Genomic DNA, 16,139 nt, shown 5'->3' on the forward strand with positions numbered 1-16,139 from the left:
GCATATTTCAACAACTCACCCACCATAAATGAAGTGCTTCTTCTCCAATAACGGGTAATAAAGTCACAGGAAGAGAAATGGGTGCGTTGGACAGTAGTGGTTAATCAGAGGAAGGTAGGAAGCACCAAGAAGTACCCTCAGAATTTAAAGAATGACAGCAAGAGGCGTTGGAGATAGAAGACTTTGTAGGAGTTCTACTTTCTCACGTCTTATTATCTTTATTGTGTTTCCTCACAGTGATTGGCAATTAAAAACTTTTTTTAAGACACCCGTGTTCCTATTTTGAGGATTCAGCAACTAAAGCAGCTTTGCTGAGGAGGGGTGGCCTTTTCAAGACCCAATTATATTCATAGATCCAGATATATAAAAAAAAAAACAAACAGTATTATAGTTCTGGAAAGAAGATGCCCCAAACTGTAGCTTGGAGAGAAAGAAAGAGTCTCACAGAAAACCAGCTGGGGACCTAGAATCTGATCTTCTACTTAACAGTAAGATGACGATGTCTACAACTTCCCAGTGCAACATGAAGCCCATTTCCACCTTTCTATAGATTTATACCTGACATGGAGAGCCCAGGGAGATGAAACTGAAATCCTTTGAGAGGAAAATTGCTTTTATAGTTTCTAACAAGAAAAAGTATTGTTTTGGAGAACATGGTTTTTGTTTGGGGCCACCAAAATTTGGACAGCAAATATCCCCTTATTATTTGTGGCATCACTGGTGTTTGGTGAAGTGAACTAAAGATACATACTTCAGACTGGACTATTGTGTCTTCTTTGAGTCCATCAAAGACATCTGGGGAGGAAAAGGTAATCAAACCTAAGCGTTGTTGGGCTAGAGATTGTCTCCTGGGTCTGTATGGGGTGGTTTCCTCTGCCTGAGCAACGTGGGGACCCAAAGCAGTAAGTAAGGGCTTGTGAGCCCCAAGAGGAACAGCCGCTAATAGATTTGGAGAGACCCTGTTCATGCTCATGGATCAGAACAGTGAGAGAATGCAGCCTTGTGACTAGCACAGGCAAGGTGAGATCACTGGAGCAGAAGGAGGAAATGAGACATGGCCACAAGGGCATTGTGAAAATGTGAATATTCCAAGGATTCTCAGAAATATTTGCGGGAGGTATCAAGTTTCTGTTGTCATTCTGGTGAGAGATAAAATATACACATTTGGGCTACATATATTAAATTATATAAACCCCTCATGGGAAAATTATGTACAGAGTAAATAAAGTAATATTTGAAAATAAGACCCTGAAAATCACATACCGTATTTAAAGAAAACGATATTAATCACTGATGGAAACTACAACATCACAGACAAGAATAATGATACTCAAAGTCAAGCACAAACACACCCTGGGACTTTACTGACTGAGTTTAAAATATTTTGCTCACTTTATTTACTGCACTTTCCTATTGTAAGGTCAAAAGGGTTGAACATAGGATGATACTACTTGGCTTTTAAAAATAGTTGTAAAAAGAAAACAGCTCTACTTTGTCCTTGCTACAGTGAGATAGAATATTTCTATGATAAGTTCCTTTTTAAAATTCTAAGCGTAAAGGCTAGTAGCCAAGCCATTGGTCAGTTCTGGTGACATGTGTTTGTGTGTATGTGTGTGTGCATGTGTGTATGCGTGTGAATCTATATGCATATATGCACAAGCATGTACTGTTAGTCCTCATTTGCAAAGGCCCTACTCCCTCTGTGTGTAACCCTAGATGAGTGAGGTCTTGATGACCCTCCCTTGTTGCCGACCAAGTGGTCTGCCTGACCAGCATTCTTGAGCACAGAGAAGCACAGTCCTTATACATTAAGATGATCAGTGCCCTAATTTGACATTTTTCAAAAGACAAGTTCACCTTGTGGTTTTCATTAAATTGGGGTTCTATAGAACTTGCTGAAGAAGCCTTTCTAACTCAGTCAGGAGGTCTCTGAACTCTGTAGCTTCATGCTGAATGCTGCCTAATCTGACCCAATTCTTCCCTGGGAACAAGAATCCTAAAAGAAACACTGGAGCTGAGTCGATGCCAACAGAGCACACTGGACAAATGTTCAGAAACAAAGCTCAGAGCCCTGTTTGCTTTGTTTTCTGATATTTGTCTAGTTGTTTAGCAATTTCTTAGCTTTACTGAAACTAATCTATGAAATGAGGGTAACATCCACCTCATCTGGGCTCCTAGGAAGATAAAAGAAATGATACATAAAGCAGCATTTAATGCATCTTAATTGTCACGCCTCTCTTGTTGAGACCTAAACAACCAAGTTGTTTACCTGTCTCCACCCTGATATACGCTGAACTCCTCTGCAACATAACTTTGGTAAAAGCAGAACACCACTTTCATCGGGTATAAGTCAGGCGCAGCCTAAGTCCACGATCCTTCCCCACTAGATTCCCACTCTGAGAGACCTAGTTCTGTCTCTACTTCTGGGTACTAACCCACCCCTGCGCACAAGCTCAACTTTCCCTGAGCTCCCTATGCTTTCTTCTGAAATACAGACTCCCATCTTTTTTGGGAGCCTCAGGGCTCCTCAGCCCCTGTGTGCTCCAGTTTTATAAATGCACTTCTGCTGTGATGCATATTTTCAATTCCTCTTCGCAAAGCCTCCTGTGTACTCCTGCGCTGCTCTTGGCTCTCTTTCTTTCCCACTACAACCACCCTGTCTCAAAGACTATGAACCATGCTTCACACTCCTGCTGAATGGCTAAGGTCTGCTTCCCAGCTGATTTATCCCCAGTGCCAACTGGCTACCACCATTTCTGAGTGTTGTCAGCATAGATCCTTAGATGTCTCATCACCACGTTCTGATACACTTTTACTTTGTCTTAAATATCTTGATTGCCAGCCATATGCACTTAGGTGCTCTCTACTTTTACCTTGCTACCTGGGGCACCACGTTTTTTCTAGCTACTAGGTTAAATTTCTCCTAACTGTTTATGCCACTGCACCAGGGAGGACCAACCTGGGCTGTTGCAGGTGACTGAGATATTGCGATCCAGGTCTTGCATGGGGCTCAGTCATAAGGCAAGCCCCCAAAAATGTCCTAAGTCTGCCTTTGGAGTGCCTCCTCAATATTTTTCCACGTAGCCTGGTCTGGCTTCAAGAAGTAGTCAGAATGTCAGATCCCAGACAATTCCTCCCTGCTCCATTCTACTACAAGTAATTTGAGGTCAGTAGCCACATCTAAAGATGTGATCACCCTGATATAGTGAGAATAGACACAGCTATGAGGTATGGCATATTAGGGTGGCAGTGCATGGGTGAGGAAGGTTGGGGATTGAGTTGAGTCTCAGAAGTGTCTATTCATTAAAGCATTACACGTGGAGAGAATTAACTGGACAGCAAAAACTAATCTAGACAAGGGGAGCCAAGCAATCCACAGACCAGTGGCCCAAGGAGCCACTATGTCAGGAGCGGCTCAGCAAATTTCAGCATGTCATTACCTAGGGTGAAGGGTGAGTGATTCCGGTTTGGTGGATGGTGCACAAAAGCAGCGATAATTCAACAACAGATGATAATGTCAAGTCATCATTGCTCAGAGAGCTCTATCCCTTTGTGACCCCAGCCAAAAGCTGGACAGCAGGTGTGTATGTTGCAAGGGAGAGGAGTAAAGGGGAAGTGGGAGCTAAATACTCAGAGAAGGCAAAGACTTACTATAGAAATGGGTTTGGAGCAACGTCCCAGTCTTAGAAGAGGCATTAGGTAGCTAACAAAGCAGATGTACAGGAGTCAGAAAGCATTGTATGTGAAAGGCCAAAGCAATCCCAGGGCTCTTCCCAGGCACATCAGGCACTGACAAGGTTGGTAGCCCAGCTGGGCGCTAACCAGCACCAGATGGAGAGAGTGGGGACACTGACCTTCCTCCCAGACTGGAGGAAAGTGAGTTTGGGTCTGCAGGTGAGATTCAAGAGTACATCCAATTAAAGAGAAAGATACGGGATACAAAAAAGTTACCGCAGTCACATCTTTGCTCAATGACTTTGATAACGCCCCAATAAGGATTGAATTTGAATCCTCGAACTCGCATCTCCAGCCTGTCAAGCGTACGGCAGGTCCCAGCCCTCTCAGTTCCTGGCCAGATCTTTAGTAGTCACCTTCCAGCTCTACATCATGGCATCTAGTACAGTCCCTCAAACTTTCTGCTGTTTCTGCCTCAATGGCTTTGCTCTAGTCCCTCATCTGCAATTTCCTTTCCTCTTTCTGTTGCCTTGCCAAGGTCTGCCAAGTCATCAGAAGTGCTATAGCTCTTATGGTCAGTGTGTATCCATAAAGCACTTTTCTGTACTTTCCAGAATTGTTAGTTTGCTATATATGGGAGTTCGAAATCATCTCAAGGGCATGGATTTTTTCTTATTATTTCTTTGGAGTTCTCTCTGAATCTTAATTCAAAACCTTGTACATGATTAACCTTCAGAAATATTTGATGATTGACTAATTGACTACGCACATCCAGACACAAGTTAACTTAGTCTTCTCAAGGTAAAATTCAACCAATGCTTCAGAGGAGGGGTGTTTGGTATTACACAATGGCAGACTGGTATGCTAGCAGTATACATATTAACATAGGTTAACATATGTTAATTAACACTTTATTTTCATGTTAAGTGAAAAAAATTAAAAGCAAAAGCATTTTTGTAGTGGAGTTGTTATGTATTTCTATATTATATACTAAAAGAGTTGTTATATATGTTATATTATTATATATTATATACCATATGCTCTGTGTTATATATTATATAGTAGATGTTATATATTTTACCCATCTATCACCACTGTTTTCCAACATGCCCATGGTTAATTGTAATTCCATGTTAGCGAATCATCTTAATTGATTTCAGCTTTTAAGATTCAAATTTTAAGTATGAAGATCTCAACTTTCATAATCTCTATTGTGACCCTCTTAAGAAATTTGGGTAACTAGCAGTTCATACCATAAAAATAATGGTGTTTACATTTCTATAGAGCTTTATAAAACACTTTACATTTCTCAAGACACTTTCATACATTAGCTCCCTTTACAAAGCATCCACCCATTTTTATGATGCAATATGAAATGTGTATAAGATTCTGAAACTCAGTTTAAAGGTTAAAAAGTCTTGTTTTCTTGCAGTTAAGATAATTTATTTCCTTTGAAGCAATCATGTTGCCTGTGAATAGATTTATAGATGCTGAAAATTGTTGGATTTATTTTCATGCTTTGTTTTGAAAATATAGTTATTTTACCACCTGTGGTGGGATAATCAATGTTCAAAATGATTGCGTGGAGAATTCCAAATGTTATCTTTAAGACCAGGAGGTGATTTCAAGTCCTAATTATGACAGAAGTTCTGAGCCTGAAAGCCACCCCTCCAGATATTTGCGTTGCAGAGACACAGGTTCAAAGGATGAAAGAACCCAGAACTAGGAGTGGCATGAATTGTGAAGATCAAGGTGACTTGAAAATGGTCCAGAGCAATATGTGTGATAAGAGTGACAGAAGGAATTGGTTTAATTTATCTTTTTACTTTGATCCTGTATTTGTTAATGGATGGTAGTAAAATGAACTTCCTCTCACTTAATTTTTATATTTTCATAGACTATATAAGTTATAAGTTTTTCCTCACATCTCTTTCTTTTTGCTGGGGAAGATTCACCCTGAGCTAACATCTGCTGCCAATCTTCTTTTTTTTTTTTTAACATGAGCCACCACCATAGCATGGTCACTGACAGATGAGTAGTGTGGTTCTGTGCCCAGGAACCAAACCCGGGCCGCCAAGACAGAGCACACTAAACTTAACCACTAGGCCATTGGAGCTGGCCCGTCACGTTTCTTTATTGACTACAAAATAGAAAAATATTTTTCTCCTTTTTAGAAGTTAAATGTTAATTTGAATCTATTGATTATATAAGTATATTTTGCATATTTAATCCATTTTGTTGTCTATGTGCTATTCTGCACATTGTACTTTTCACATTTTATTCCTTGGTAAGAATGGAATGCTTTATTTTTTCTTCTTCCTTTTTCCTCTTGAGAACTAAAAATTTTAAAAATATTTCTTCAGAGAGAACAGAATAACATTTTAGACCAATTATCTGCAATTCCACTAAGTGTATGATTAAAACAGTACAGATGTTTTCATGTTAGGCCTCATTTCTTTCATCACCGTGCCCTCTGGTATAAATTTGCTACTACAGAAGACAACAACAGGGAGATTGAGAGACCTCCCTATGGTTGATGGTACACTTGAAACCTAGCAAAGACACATCTCTTCTTTGTGACATACGTTAATGGCTCTTGCAATAAGAATTAGAGATATGCCCCAATTACCACAAGTAGTGGAAGTTTATTGTCAGGATACAATATTCAGGAGTAAGAAACGTCTCAGAAATAATACATTCAGGTTTTAGGTGAACTAGAATGTTATTCTTCACTTTCAGTAATCTGCCACAGGCTCTGATGGGCCAGCAGAAGCTCTAGTTGTCAGCCACATCTGGAGTCCAACTGGTCCTCCTGTGACTTTCTCACTAGTGGCTGCTTCTTCCTATTTCATCCATTCTTCCTGTTAATTTCCATGATTTACATTTCTCTCTCTCTCTGCTAGTTACTACATCGCTCTATATGATAAAGTCTACCTTCTGCCTCTCTCTCTGTAACTGTTTACAGGTGGTAACTTCTGGCAAGTGGAACTTGATGGCTAGGGACCAGAGATGAGAGCCTTCCTATAAACTGTTTTTAGCATTTTAAACTTTGTACCTTGTATATTTTTCAAAAAAATTAACAAATTAATAATTTAAAAGAAGCTCTAGAGAGGGCAATTCCTATGATAACATCACGAGAAGGAAAAAAAGAGGGAAGAAAGGGAAAGAATAAAAAAGATGAATACATCGAAGATTAAAAAGGAAAACAAACCAAAGGCTATTTTCAAAATCAAAACGGTATCATATAATATAGAATGTTGGCAAAGGAAAAATGGGAAAATAACAGGACACTAACTTACTAGCATAAGCAAAACTTGCTTAAGAACAGAATCAGAATGCAGGCTCAATGATTGGAACAATACTAGACGCATCAAATTTCTAGTATGAAAAATAGAAGCATGCAAAATGTTTTAATGTGGAGACTCTAAACCAATGGACATTACTAGGGGCCAAAATTTCAGTAGTCGGGAGGAAATTGACATCAATGACAACAAAAATAAACATAAGAAAGTCTGACTATAAAGAGGTCCTTAGAATTCACCTTTTGCCACTTTAGAATGCCAGTGCCTGGGCCACTCATAAAAACCTTAATCACAGAACAAGAATTAAGACATATTATCAAGGAGTGCATCTGAAGAGAAATAACATATTTTATAGCATTTCTTCACTTGTAGTACTAGTGTGTAGGAAGGACAATCCACTGCCACAAGATTATGTAATAAATATCACGTTCATCTAACTTCTGGTGAAACAGATTTATTTCAAGATACTTTACAGATGCCAGGAAAGCTCTTTTTCTACTTCAAATTTCACATAATTCTTCAGTTCACCATATCCCCAAAATGTCGATGATCTAGAAGTCTTTAGGGAGGCTGAGCAATTAATAAAGAAGTAGGAAAGAAATCATCCTTACAAACGTATCCATTTGTCATGTTGTGAAAAAATTGACAAACACACCTGATTACTCATATTCCAAATCACAGAGAATTTAAAACACCACGAAGGTCTACCTTAGTAAATGCATTATAAATAGTCCCAAAATACAAATTGCCAAGGAAAATGTGATATTACTTTTATTGTATTAAACAAATGCTAATTTTTGATAGTTTCTGTAAGATATATAACTGCTGCCAATACAACATTTTGAGATTAAGCAACAGCCATTTTCTTTCTCATGATTCTGGTATTTTCCCCTGTATTCACTATAATTAAGTTCTCCCTAGGCAAACAAGCTTCCCTACTAGGCAGGTATTCCCAATTCCTCCTAGCTCCAATCACCACATTCTCACTAGCTCTGTCCTGACAATTTTAATTCTGCACATATAGTTTTATTCTGATTTACAGAACTTTTAATTACCACAATAACCTGTGATTCCAGAAACAAGACTGATGTGGCAGTCCTGCTGATATCCAGACCCCACTTAACCTTCCTGACTCCCAGGTAACCAAACACTTTGCAAGAGTAGTTGGAGCTACTGCTCATTGATTTTTTACCTATTTACTTTTTGACATTCAAGTAGCCAAAATGCTCAAAGATGCTTTGCCCCTTTGACATTAAACAATTGAATTAAAATTTGAGAATATCGTTGTACAACTCTTTGACTTTATGTGAACTTGACAAATAGAGCTTCTAGCCCTTTACAGACAGAGATGACATATAGGGTTCTTGTCAACAAGCATAAAACATGAAGCAATTTGACATAGTCTTTTGTCAGTTCAATCCCAATTCTGTTTTAAGCTTCATTTACCTTAACGAGGCTCACTTACCTCTACTCAACCACCGTATTTGACCTACCATTTACAACCGCAGCTTGACAAAATGAAAGTGTCACTACCCAAAAGCTTTTTTTGCTAAAGAGCCCATTATTTAGAGTGAATGAATAACCAAGAATATTAGATGGAATATCTAGGAAGTGATGTGGGTTAAACCCCTTAATTGAGATTTTTCCTTAGTTTGAAAATAAGAATCTTACCACATAATTTCAATAACAAATTCTTTTTAAATAAGAAACAATAAGTATGACTTCTATTGCCTTAACAGAATATTCCTTGAAAAAGCAACATTTCCCACAGAAGATATTTTCTAAAGGGACTAACTAGATATTAAACATAGTAGAATAAAATAATATATAACAGCATACCATTTTGCACTTCTGAAGTGTTTGTTTAATCACAATTCAAGAAGACCAAAACTAAAAAAAAAAAAAAAGAAAAAATAGGTAATAAGTACTTTTATTCTAAGCATGCATTAGATAAAACATCTTCACAATTGTCTTTTCCTAGTTTTTGTCCTCAAAAAAAGAAGCTTTCTGTTTTTATTCTAGTTTCTTTACGTATAAAAAAGGTATTAAGGAGCACTTAATTGTGTTGTAGTTTTTTTCTTATAAGCTAATGTCTGCTGCCTCCAAGCTCAGCTAACACATTGATACTTGGAGCTGATGTAACTTTATAAAGACTATTGTTTTTCCGTATGTAGAATTTGCAAAATGAAATTCACAAGCTTGCTGTTTTCTAAGGTAAAGAGTTGCTGTTCTAATTCTTGTATCTGGATATCTTTTAAAACAGATACATAACAATTATTTCCCTTCAACATCCCTTTCCTATGATATTTTGATTTTCAGATTTTCAAGCTAAAACTGCAATATAAATAAAGTAATTAATATTACTGAAAAAGGAGTTTAATAATTTTAAAGTCTCACTGACTTTGCGTTTCAGCTAAATTATTCTTAACAATGCTATAGTAAAATTCATGGTCTTCAAATAGTAATTTCTCATCTTAGCCTGTAAAAAGATGACCGATTTGGACAATAACATTATGAGTGTTAATATATAAAAAGGAATTGGAGTTAAAGGTAGGAAACTATTTTTATCTTGAAAATATTTATAGTGAATTTGACTTCAGTTCCTGTGGGTTCTTATCCCTTGAGGATTTCTTTGAGATTCAGGTTTAAATGAACCAGAAAACTTAAACTCAAAACTCATCTCACACTGCCAAACTTTACATGGTTTCCGCCTGAAATAATAAATCAAACTTAAATTTGGTCCAGATTTGTTCAAAACTCCGATTTCATGAAATCACCAAGATCCTGAAACCTTAATAAAACTCGCTATAAACCTAAAGCAAGTATGTAAATCAGAAATCAGGTAAAATAGCAATAAATCCACACAGTCAACAATAGATCTATCTATTAGTAAATCATGTTCGCTTGTCATAATTTCTGCAGACTATGTATGGGAACAGCATGGATAATTAGCATAGGAAATTTTAAAAGACAACATTTTAAACATTAAAAACCTCGAGTTATCTATGAAGCTTCTCAAAATAGACATGTCAGAATAAAAGAAAGAGAAAAAAAAGCAAAGGCTCTCTTCTTCATCTTTCTTGGATTACCAAGAAGTTCCAAATGATACTGTCATCAGCCATTAATAATTAACAGTTTAGGTTTTTCTACCCACATGGAAGTAATAATGGAGGCAAAGCAGCAAGGAAGGAACAAAAAAGTATGCAAATTCTTAATCATTTTGTTGGATAAAGATATAAAAACTCCTATAAAAATATTCTTAATGCATTCGTTTTCAGACTTTTAAAGTTAATCTCTAGAGTGCAGCTGACTGAGTATTCCATTGCATGGAGGAGGAGCTGGGTGGCGTGATAAGGGAAAAGTTTTAAAAATAAGGTAGCAAAAGAGCCATCTGGTATGAACAGCAACGGAATGAGTAAGAAAACTGTGAATCTTAAAAAGAATCTTTAGCTAAATGGGGGTTAGATTCTGAGGGTTTAACATCGATGAGAGTTAAAAATAATAAAAGAAATCATCAAGAACCTTGATCCATTAGCACTGAAAAGGACAGAAGCTAGTATCTCAGTTCCTAGGAACTATTCCCAACAGTTTTCAAAAGCAAGTACATGTTCTCTACTTTTTGTGGCTGAGAACAAAGTGCTTGTGTTTTTATTGCTTTTTGTTGACGTATTTAAAAAGTATTGTTTGTACATTCTAGTTGGGTGTGGGTTGAGCAGCTGGGAATCTGTGGAGTGACAGCAAATGTGTGGGCAGAACTGAACTTAACATCCCACCCAATAGGCTAGTTCAAGATGTTAGAGGGGCTTGCTAACTGAAGTCACCCTACCAGATGAACTGAATTTAAAGACTTCTCAGAAAATGGAGCACACCGGGATGATGGAAAGCTACCAAGGCTAACCAGGTAGTTTGATGTTTATAACTTATAGTGAGGAATTGGATTCTTGATATTCAAATGCACTCGCTATTCATATAATTCATTTTTTGAAAGGGATGGTGTTTTATATCATCACCTAGTGACTTTTAAGAACGACTTACAGTACTTCCTACAGTGGCCCAGAAAAACGATGGAGTAACTTATATCACGTCTATCTTCCCTATGAACAAACACTCATTCAGATTTTTCATTCTTACCTTTCCTGACAGCTCTTCTGCAGATTAGAGATAATGTGGTTGGAGTGGTTGCCTGGGAGTCAAAGCAAATAGTGAACCTTGAAATGATAATCTTCGGATATCAACAAAAAACAGTTTATTCTGAAAAGTCTTCAAAAGACACTACACATGGTGTGTGTAGACTTGCACAAAGGAAATGCAAATGCCTTTGGACCTCATTATTTTACAGCCCTCAGAGAAATCCTATGGGAAAACACTTTTCAGAACGCGTTATAGGATTCCTCACACCATAAAGTTTTGTTATGGCTTCTGTGAAATATGTCTTAACTGTCATCACTATAGTTCTTATTTCATATGCTACCCAGTGCTATCCAGATTGGATTTTTTATGTTTCACATATTTTTAAGCTAGAACAATAGTCCTTTTGCTGAGCTGAGATATACTAGGTTTTTTTTTTTTAAAGTTTATTTTATTTTATTTTTGTGAGGAAGATTAGCCCTGAGCTAACATTCTTGCCAATCCTCCTCTTTTTGCTGAGGAAGACTGGCTCTGAGCTAACATCTATTGCCAATCCTCCTCCTTTTTTCCCCAAAGCCCCAGCAGATAGTTTTATGTCATAGTTGCACCTCCTTCTAGTTGTTGTATGTGGGACGTGGCCTCAGCATGGCAGGAGAAGCAGTGCGTCGGTGAGCACCTGGGATCCGAACCCGGGCCACCAGTAGCGGAGCTCAAGCACTTAATCGCTAAGCCACAGGGCCGGCCCAAGATATACTAGGTTTTAATGCCCTTCCCCAGATTCACTTAACTCTTCATGTTTCTGCCTAGTTGAGCTGTTTAATGAACAACCCTATTATGGGTATGTGAAATATTGAATACCCATGCCAAGGCATGGATGACGAAAGGAAAATAGAAGACTCTTCATGCATGAGGGTTGTCTAAATGGAATAGTCAATATTTAGCTTATCTTCTAGCTAGACAGGTATTCTCTTCCTCCCTCATAATTCTGTGTTTTTCTTTCCAAATTTGACCTTACCAGAGTAGAATCACCCTCTGATATTAGTATACAAGTAGCTGTACTCTTTTTTCAATAAATTTCAAAAGACTCCTAAAAATTGTGGATATGTGACCATGAGCACAAGAGACATGACATTAGCAAAGCAATACCTAACAAAGTCAAAGGCATCTATTTAATTTTTCTTTTCATTTCTTTCTTTCTTCTTTTTTTTTTGTTTGTTTAATGGAGATCTACCCAATAAGAATTTTTGATGACCTTTTTTGAAACACTGCACTAAATACTAAGGAGCATGGGAATGGGACACAATGCAGAAGACTGATATTATTCATTCAACAACTATTTCTGGAGCACATATTAAATATCAGGTACTCTTCTAGGTTCATAGGATTGATCAGCAAACAAAATAAACAAAAATCTCTGTCCTTGTGGGGTTTACCTTCTGCTGATAAAGGCAGACTGTAAACAACAACACCATAAAAATAATGTATAAGTAAATTTTACAATATATGTTATGGAATGTGACAAGTAATGTGTAAAACATTTAGCAGGCTAGGGGGCTCAGGAATGTGGGGTGACAAGTGTGAGGAGAGGGGTGAGTAGCAAATAGCAAATTTAAACAGTAAGCCTTTTCAAGAAGCTGACATTTGAGCAAAGATTGGAAGGAATTAGCCAGTCCTCAAGTTAGACAATCTCTAAGACACTTGAATTATATAGTTGGGCAGGAAGTACATAGATAGATTAACATGACAGAAAATATCAAAAAGCAATATATCTCAAAGAACAAATTAGAATATAGTGGGTCTCTATGGGTGTTGTGATTAGAATTTAAAGATGTTAATAAGGATTGAATGATGGAAAGAGAACGTTCCTGCTGAGAGTTGGGTAAAGTTTAATGGTAGAAAGAAATAAATGGTGTGATGGGAATGAGTACATCTTTTTAATCATTAAACTTAATTTTATCCTACTGATGACCTGGAAGGACCTTCAAAATGGAGTTTTTCTGCTTTCAAACATGAAACTTACACTGGGGACTTATGTGAGCCTAGGAAGGTTAATCAGATTAATTAAAAGGAATGACAAATCTCGATTCAACCCATTCACATAGAGGAGATAAGGATGAAAACTTTAAAATCATTAACGACAGCAAATCAGCCTTCGCAAAGCCAGGGAGTCAAGAGAACACACTGGGACATTAGCTTCAGGGCAGTGGTGCCAAAGGAAGAAACTGACAATGGGATGGGATCCAAAGAGAGATCCACAAGCCTTGCTGTGTTCTGAATGGAAATACAGAGATAGTGCAGAGAATGCGTTGGAACTTAACTTTTAATCTCATAAAGTAGAAAAAAAAATCATGTGAGCATACAAACAAAAAATACTGGATAAACTTTAGCTTCTGTAGTAAAATAAATAGAAGACTTAGCAATTCTAGATAGGCTTAAAAAGAATAAAATATCAGTATTGGATAAACTTCATGCTATAATGAATAAAATGGTTATAGAATTCATAGAATTAATATAACTCAAAGTGAATGCAAGAGAATTAATATAATTTATAAAATATTTTCCAAGTTAAGTTTATATTTAATGAATGGAGTTATATAATACACCTATACTGGAGATAATTTAGAGGTACAAGAAGTACATTATGCCATTTATAAAAGTCAAAAGGCAGGTAAAAAGAATTTAACATTTTAGGACAGTTTGAATTATATAATTTTCATCAGCGTTTAAATTTTGTTTGAATTAGGTTTAGGGGATGTATGGAAGAATGTGTCACCTTGGAACTATTTTTGCTCAAGTTCTTACACATGAAAACAAGAAGGAAAAAAGTTATGTCTCCCAATATTTTTATGGAAAATATGCCAAATCTGAAAAAATCTGATTGAAAATCTATACCTCATTTTTTTATGCTGTAATAAAAACATTTTTAAAATTTTCATCTAAAAAACTTTGAAATTTTCATCTAAAAAATTTAACTGGCTTAGTTTTTTTTCTCTGAACTTGCCAGGACTTAGTTCCTTTATATTCAACTTCTGGCCAAGTCTAAAAAAGTCTAAAACCTACACAACAACATCGTCAACAACCAGTTATTTGCTGAGCACATGATTCTTCCTCCAAGACTCTTCTACTGCAAGCATAATATGGTCTCAGAACAGGAGTCTATTGGTGTGACACCCAGGTCCTCCTAATTTCTGGATGTCTCAGTGATACCAGTTCAACACAAGATTGACATAAGGGAAGCCATATCATAGAAAAGAAACCATATTGTAACTTTGAATGACCTCAGATTAACTGACCCAGACATGCTCTATAGATTTTATGGCCCCTCCCAGCTGCTATAAATTGATAACTTTGTTCTTTTGAGTTCCTTAGAAACGTGATGACCCCCGGGCAGAGAGTCTATGCTGATAGCCATCATCAGTGACAACTGAAAGATCAGAGTATAGGGCGTTGCTCAGGTCTCATGCATATCCAGTAAAACAAAAGACTATTAGGAACTAAGACCAGATGTTTGCCCCCACCTGGAGACCAGATGCTTCCCCCACCCAGACACCAGCCCCCTATATAACTGGCCTTAGTAGTCTTTGTTTTGTAAGATGGTTCTTTTGGACATTAGTCGGCCATCTTCCCCCTTGCTAGAAAGCTACAATAAAGTCCTTTCTCTCCTACCTCTTTGCCTCTTGAGTGTTGACATGTCTTGTGGTGGGCAGATGACACCCCCCTGCCTTGGGCAGTAACATTAGTTTTCTTATCCTATGTAGCATTATATTTAATTTTTCTCTTAAAAGGAAGGCATTCATGCTTTCCAAAGCATGAGTTAAAATGGAAATAGAAGTTCGTAATAACTTTATACAGCTAAGCTACTTTCCACCAAAGTATTATGTCATCATTTAATGTTCTACAAGAAGAATGATGTATAAAAGAGGTAAGCAAAATAAATTAGAGAGGTAATTTACTTTTTCCTGTTTATATTAAATCCCATTTAGCTTTTCTTCTGCTGTCTCTTTCTTGCCATAATTTATATTTTCTGCATGTCAGTAAGATCTATTTTTCTATTTAACTGATGGTTATATTTACCTAAGATGGAGGCCAATTGTGTTAATAATCCATTATATATAATATTACCTAAAAATATTAAAAAGAAAGTAATTCTATAACCAATTGAATTTTCAGCAGAAACAAATAACATTTTATAATGCTAAAATAAAACAAAAAATATCTCTAAAAACTAATCAACCAATGTCTAACTACCTAGGATCATGGAGAATACAGAGGATTTTCAAGAAAAACATACAACTCATTTGTTTTTTTCAAGTATTTACCAGCTTCTAGTATATACTTTGAATCTTTTAAAAATCAAGTCAGCTAACATCCTCTATATTTTTGTTTAATAATTTCCTCTTATCAACTTTTTTTTTTTTTTTTTTTGTGAGGAGATCAGCCCTGAGCTAACATCCGCCAATCCTCCTCTTTTTTTGCTGAGGAAGATGGCCCTGGGCTAACATCGGTGCCCATCTTCCTCCACTTTATATGGGACGCCGCCACAGCATGGCTTACCAAGCAGTACTTCGGTGCGCGCCCGGGATCTGAACCAGCGAACCCCGGGCCGCCGCAGCAGAGCGCGCGCACTTAACCGCTTGCGCCACCGGGCCGGCCCCTCCTCTTATCAACTTTTAAATGTCACTTTTCAACTGAAAACATAGGGTTAAAATAACTAAGCAGAAGTCACCTAAATAATTTCTCTGTTCAGGTAAGATCATACTTTGAAATAATCCCAGGTCAGGGATTTTTTACCTGTGATTTACGGAATCTACGAAGTTAAAGGGGAAAAAATTTCACCATAATGGCATCAAAAATTTCTTTGACTTTGTTACCAATAGAAAGTAAATAGTTTCATATCAACTGTGATGTTGTAAACACCCCAAATTATCTTTTACACTCATCACCTTTGGTTTTCTTACTTAACATGTTATTGAAGAAAAATATATTAATATATCACAAATTTCATATTTTAAAACCATTTAAATAACATTAGTT

At 36.8% G+C, this 16,139-nt stretch overlaps 1 protein-coding gene across 11 annotated transcripts in view; it reads right to left on the reverse strand.

Annotated features, from left to right (window-relative positions):
- Positions 1-16,139, reverse strand: part of KCNH7 (potassium voltage-gated channel subfamily H member 7) — a 781,612-nt gene that overhangs the window by 367,842 nt on the left and 397,631 nt on the right. The window contains exons 3-5 of one of the 11 annotated variants that reach the window (XM_058549115.1): positions 11,109-11,160; positions 8,817-8,867; positions 7,217-7,261 (exon numbers count right to left, since the gene is read on the reverse strand). The exons of 7 other annotated variants lie outside the window; for them this stretch is intronic. The gene's annotated coding sequence lies outside the window, so the exon portion shown is untranslated. Of the gene's footprint in view, positions 1-7,216; positions 7,262-8,816; positions 8,868-11,108; positions 11,161-16,139 lie in introns of those variants that run through there. 3 more of the 11 variants (XM_058549119.1, XM_058549116.1, XM_058549117.1) reach the window with 3 other exon arrangements.

This window comes from Diceros bicornis, chromosome 10 (assembly GCF_020826845.1).
Source record: "Diceros bicornis minor isolate mBicDic1 chromosome 10, mDicBic1.mat.cur, whole genome shotgun sequence".
Lineage (NCBI taxonomy): Eukaryota > Metazoa > Chordata > Mammalia > Perissodactyla > Rhinocerotidae > Diceros > Diceros bicornis.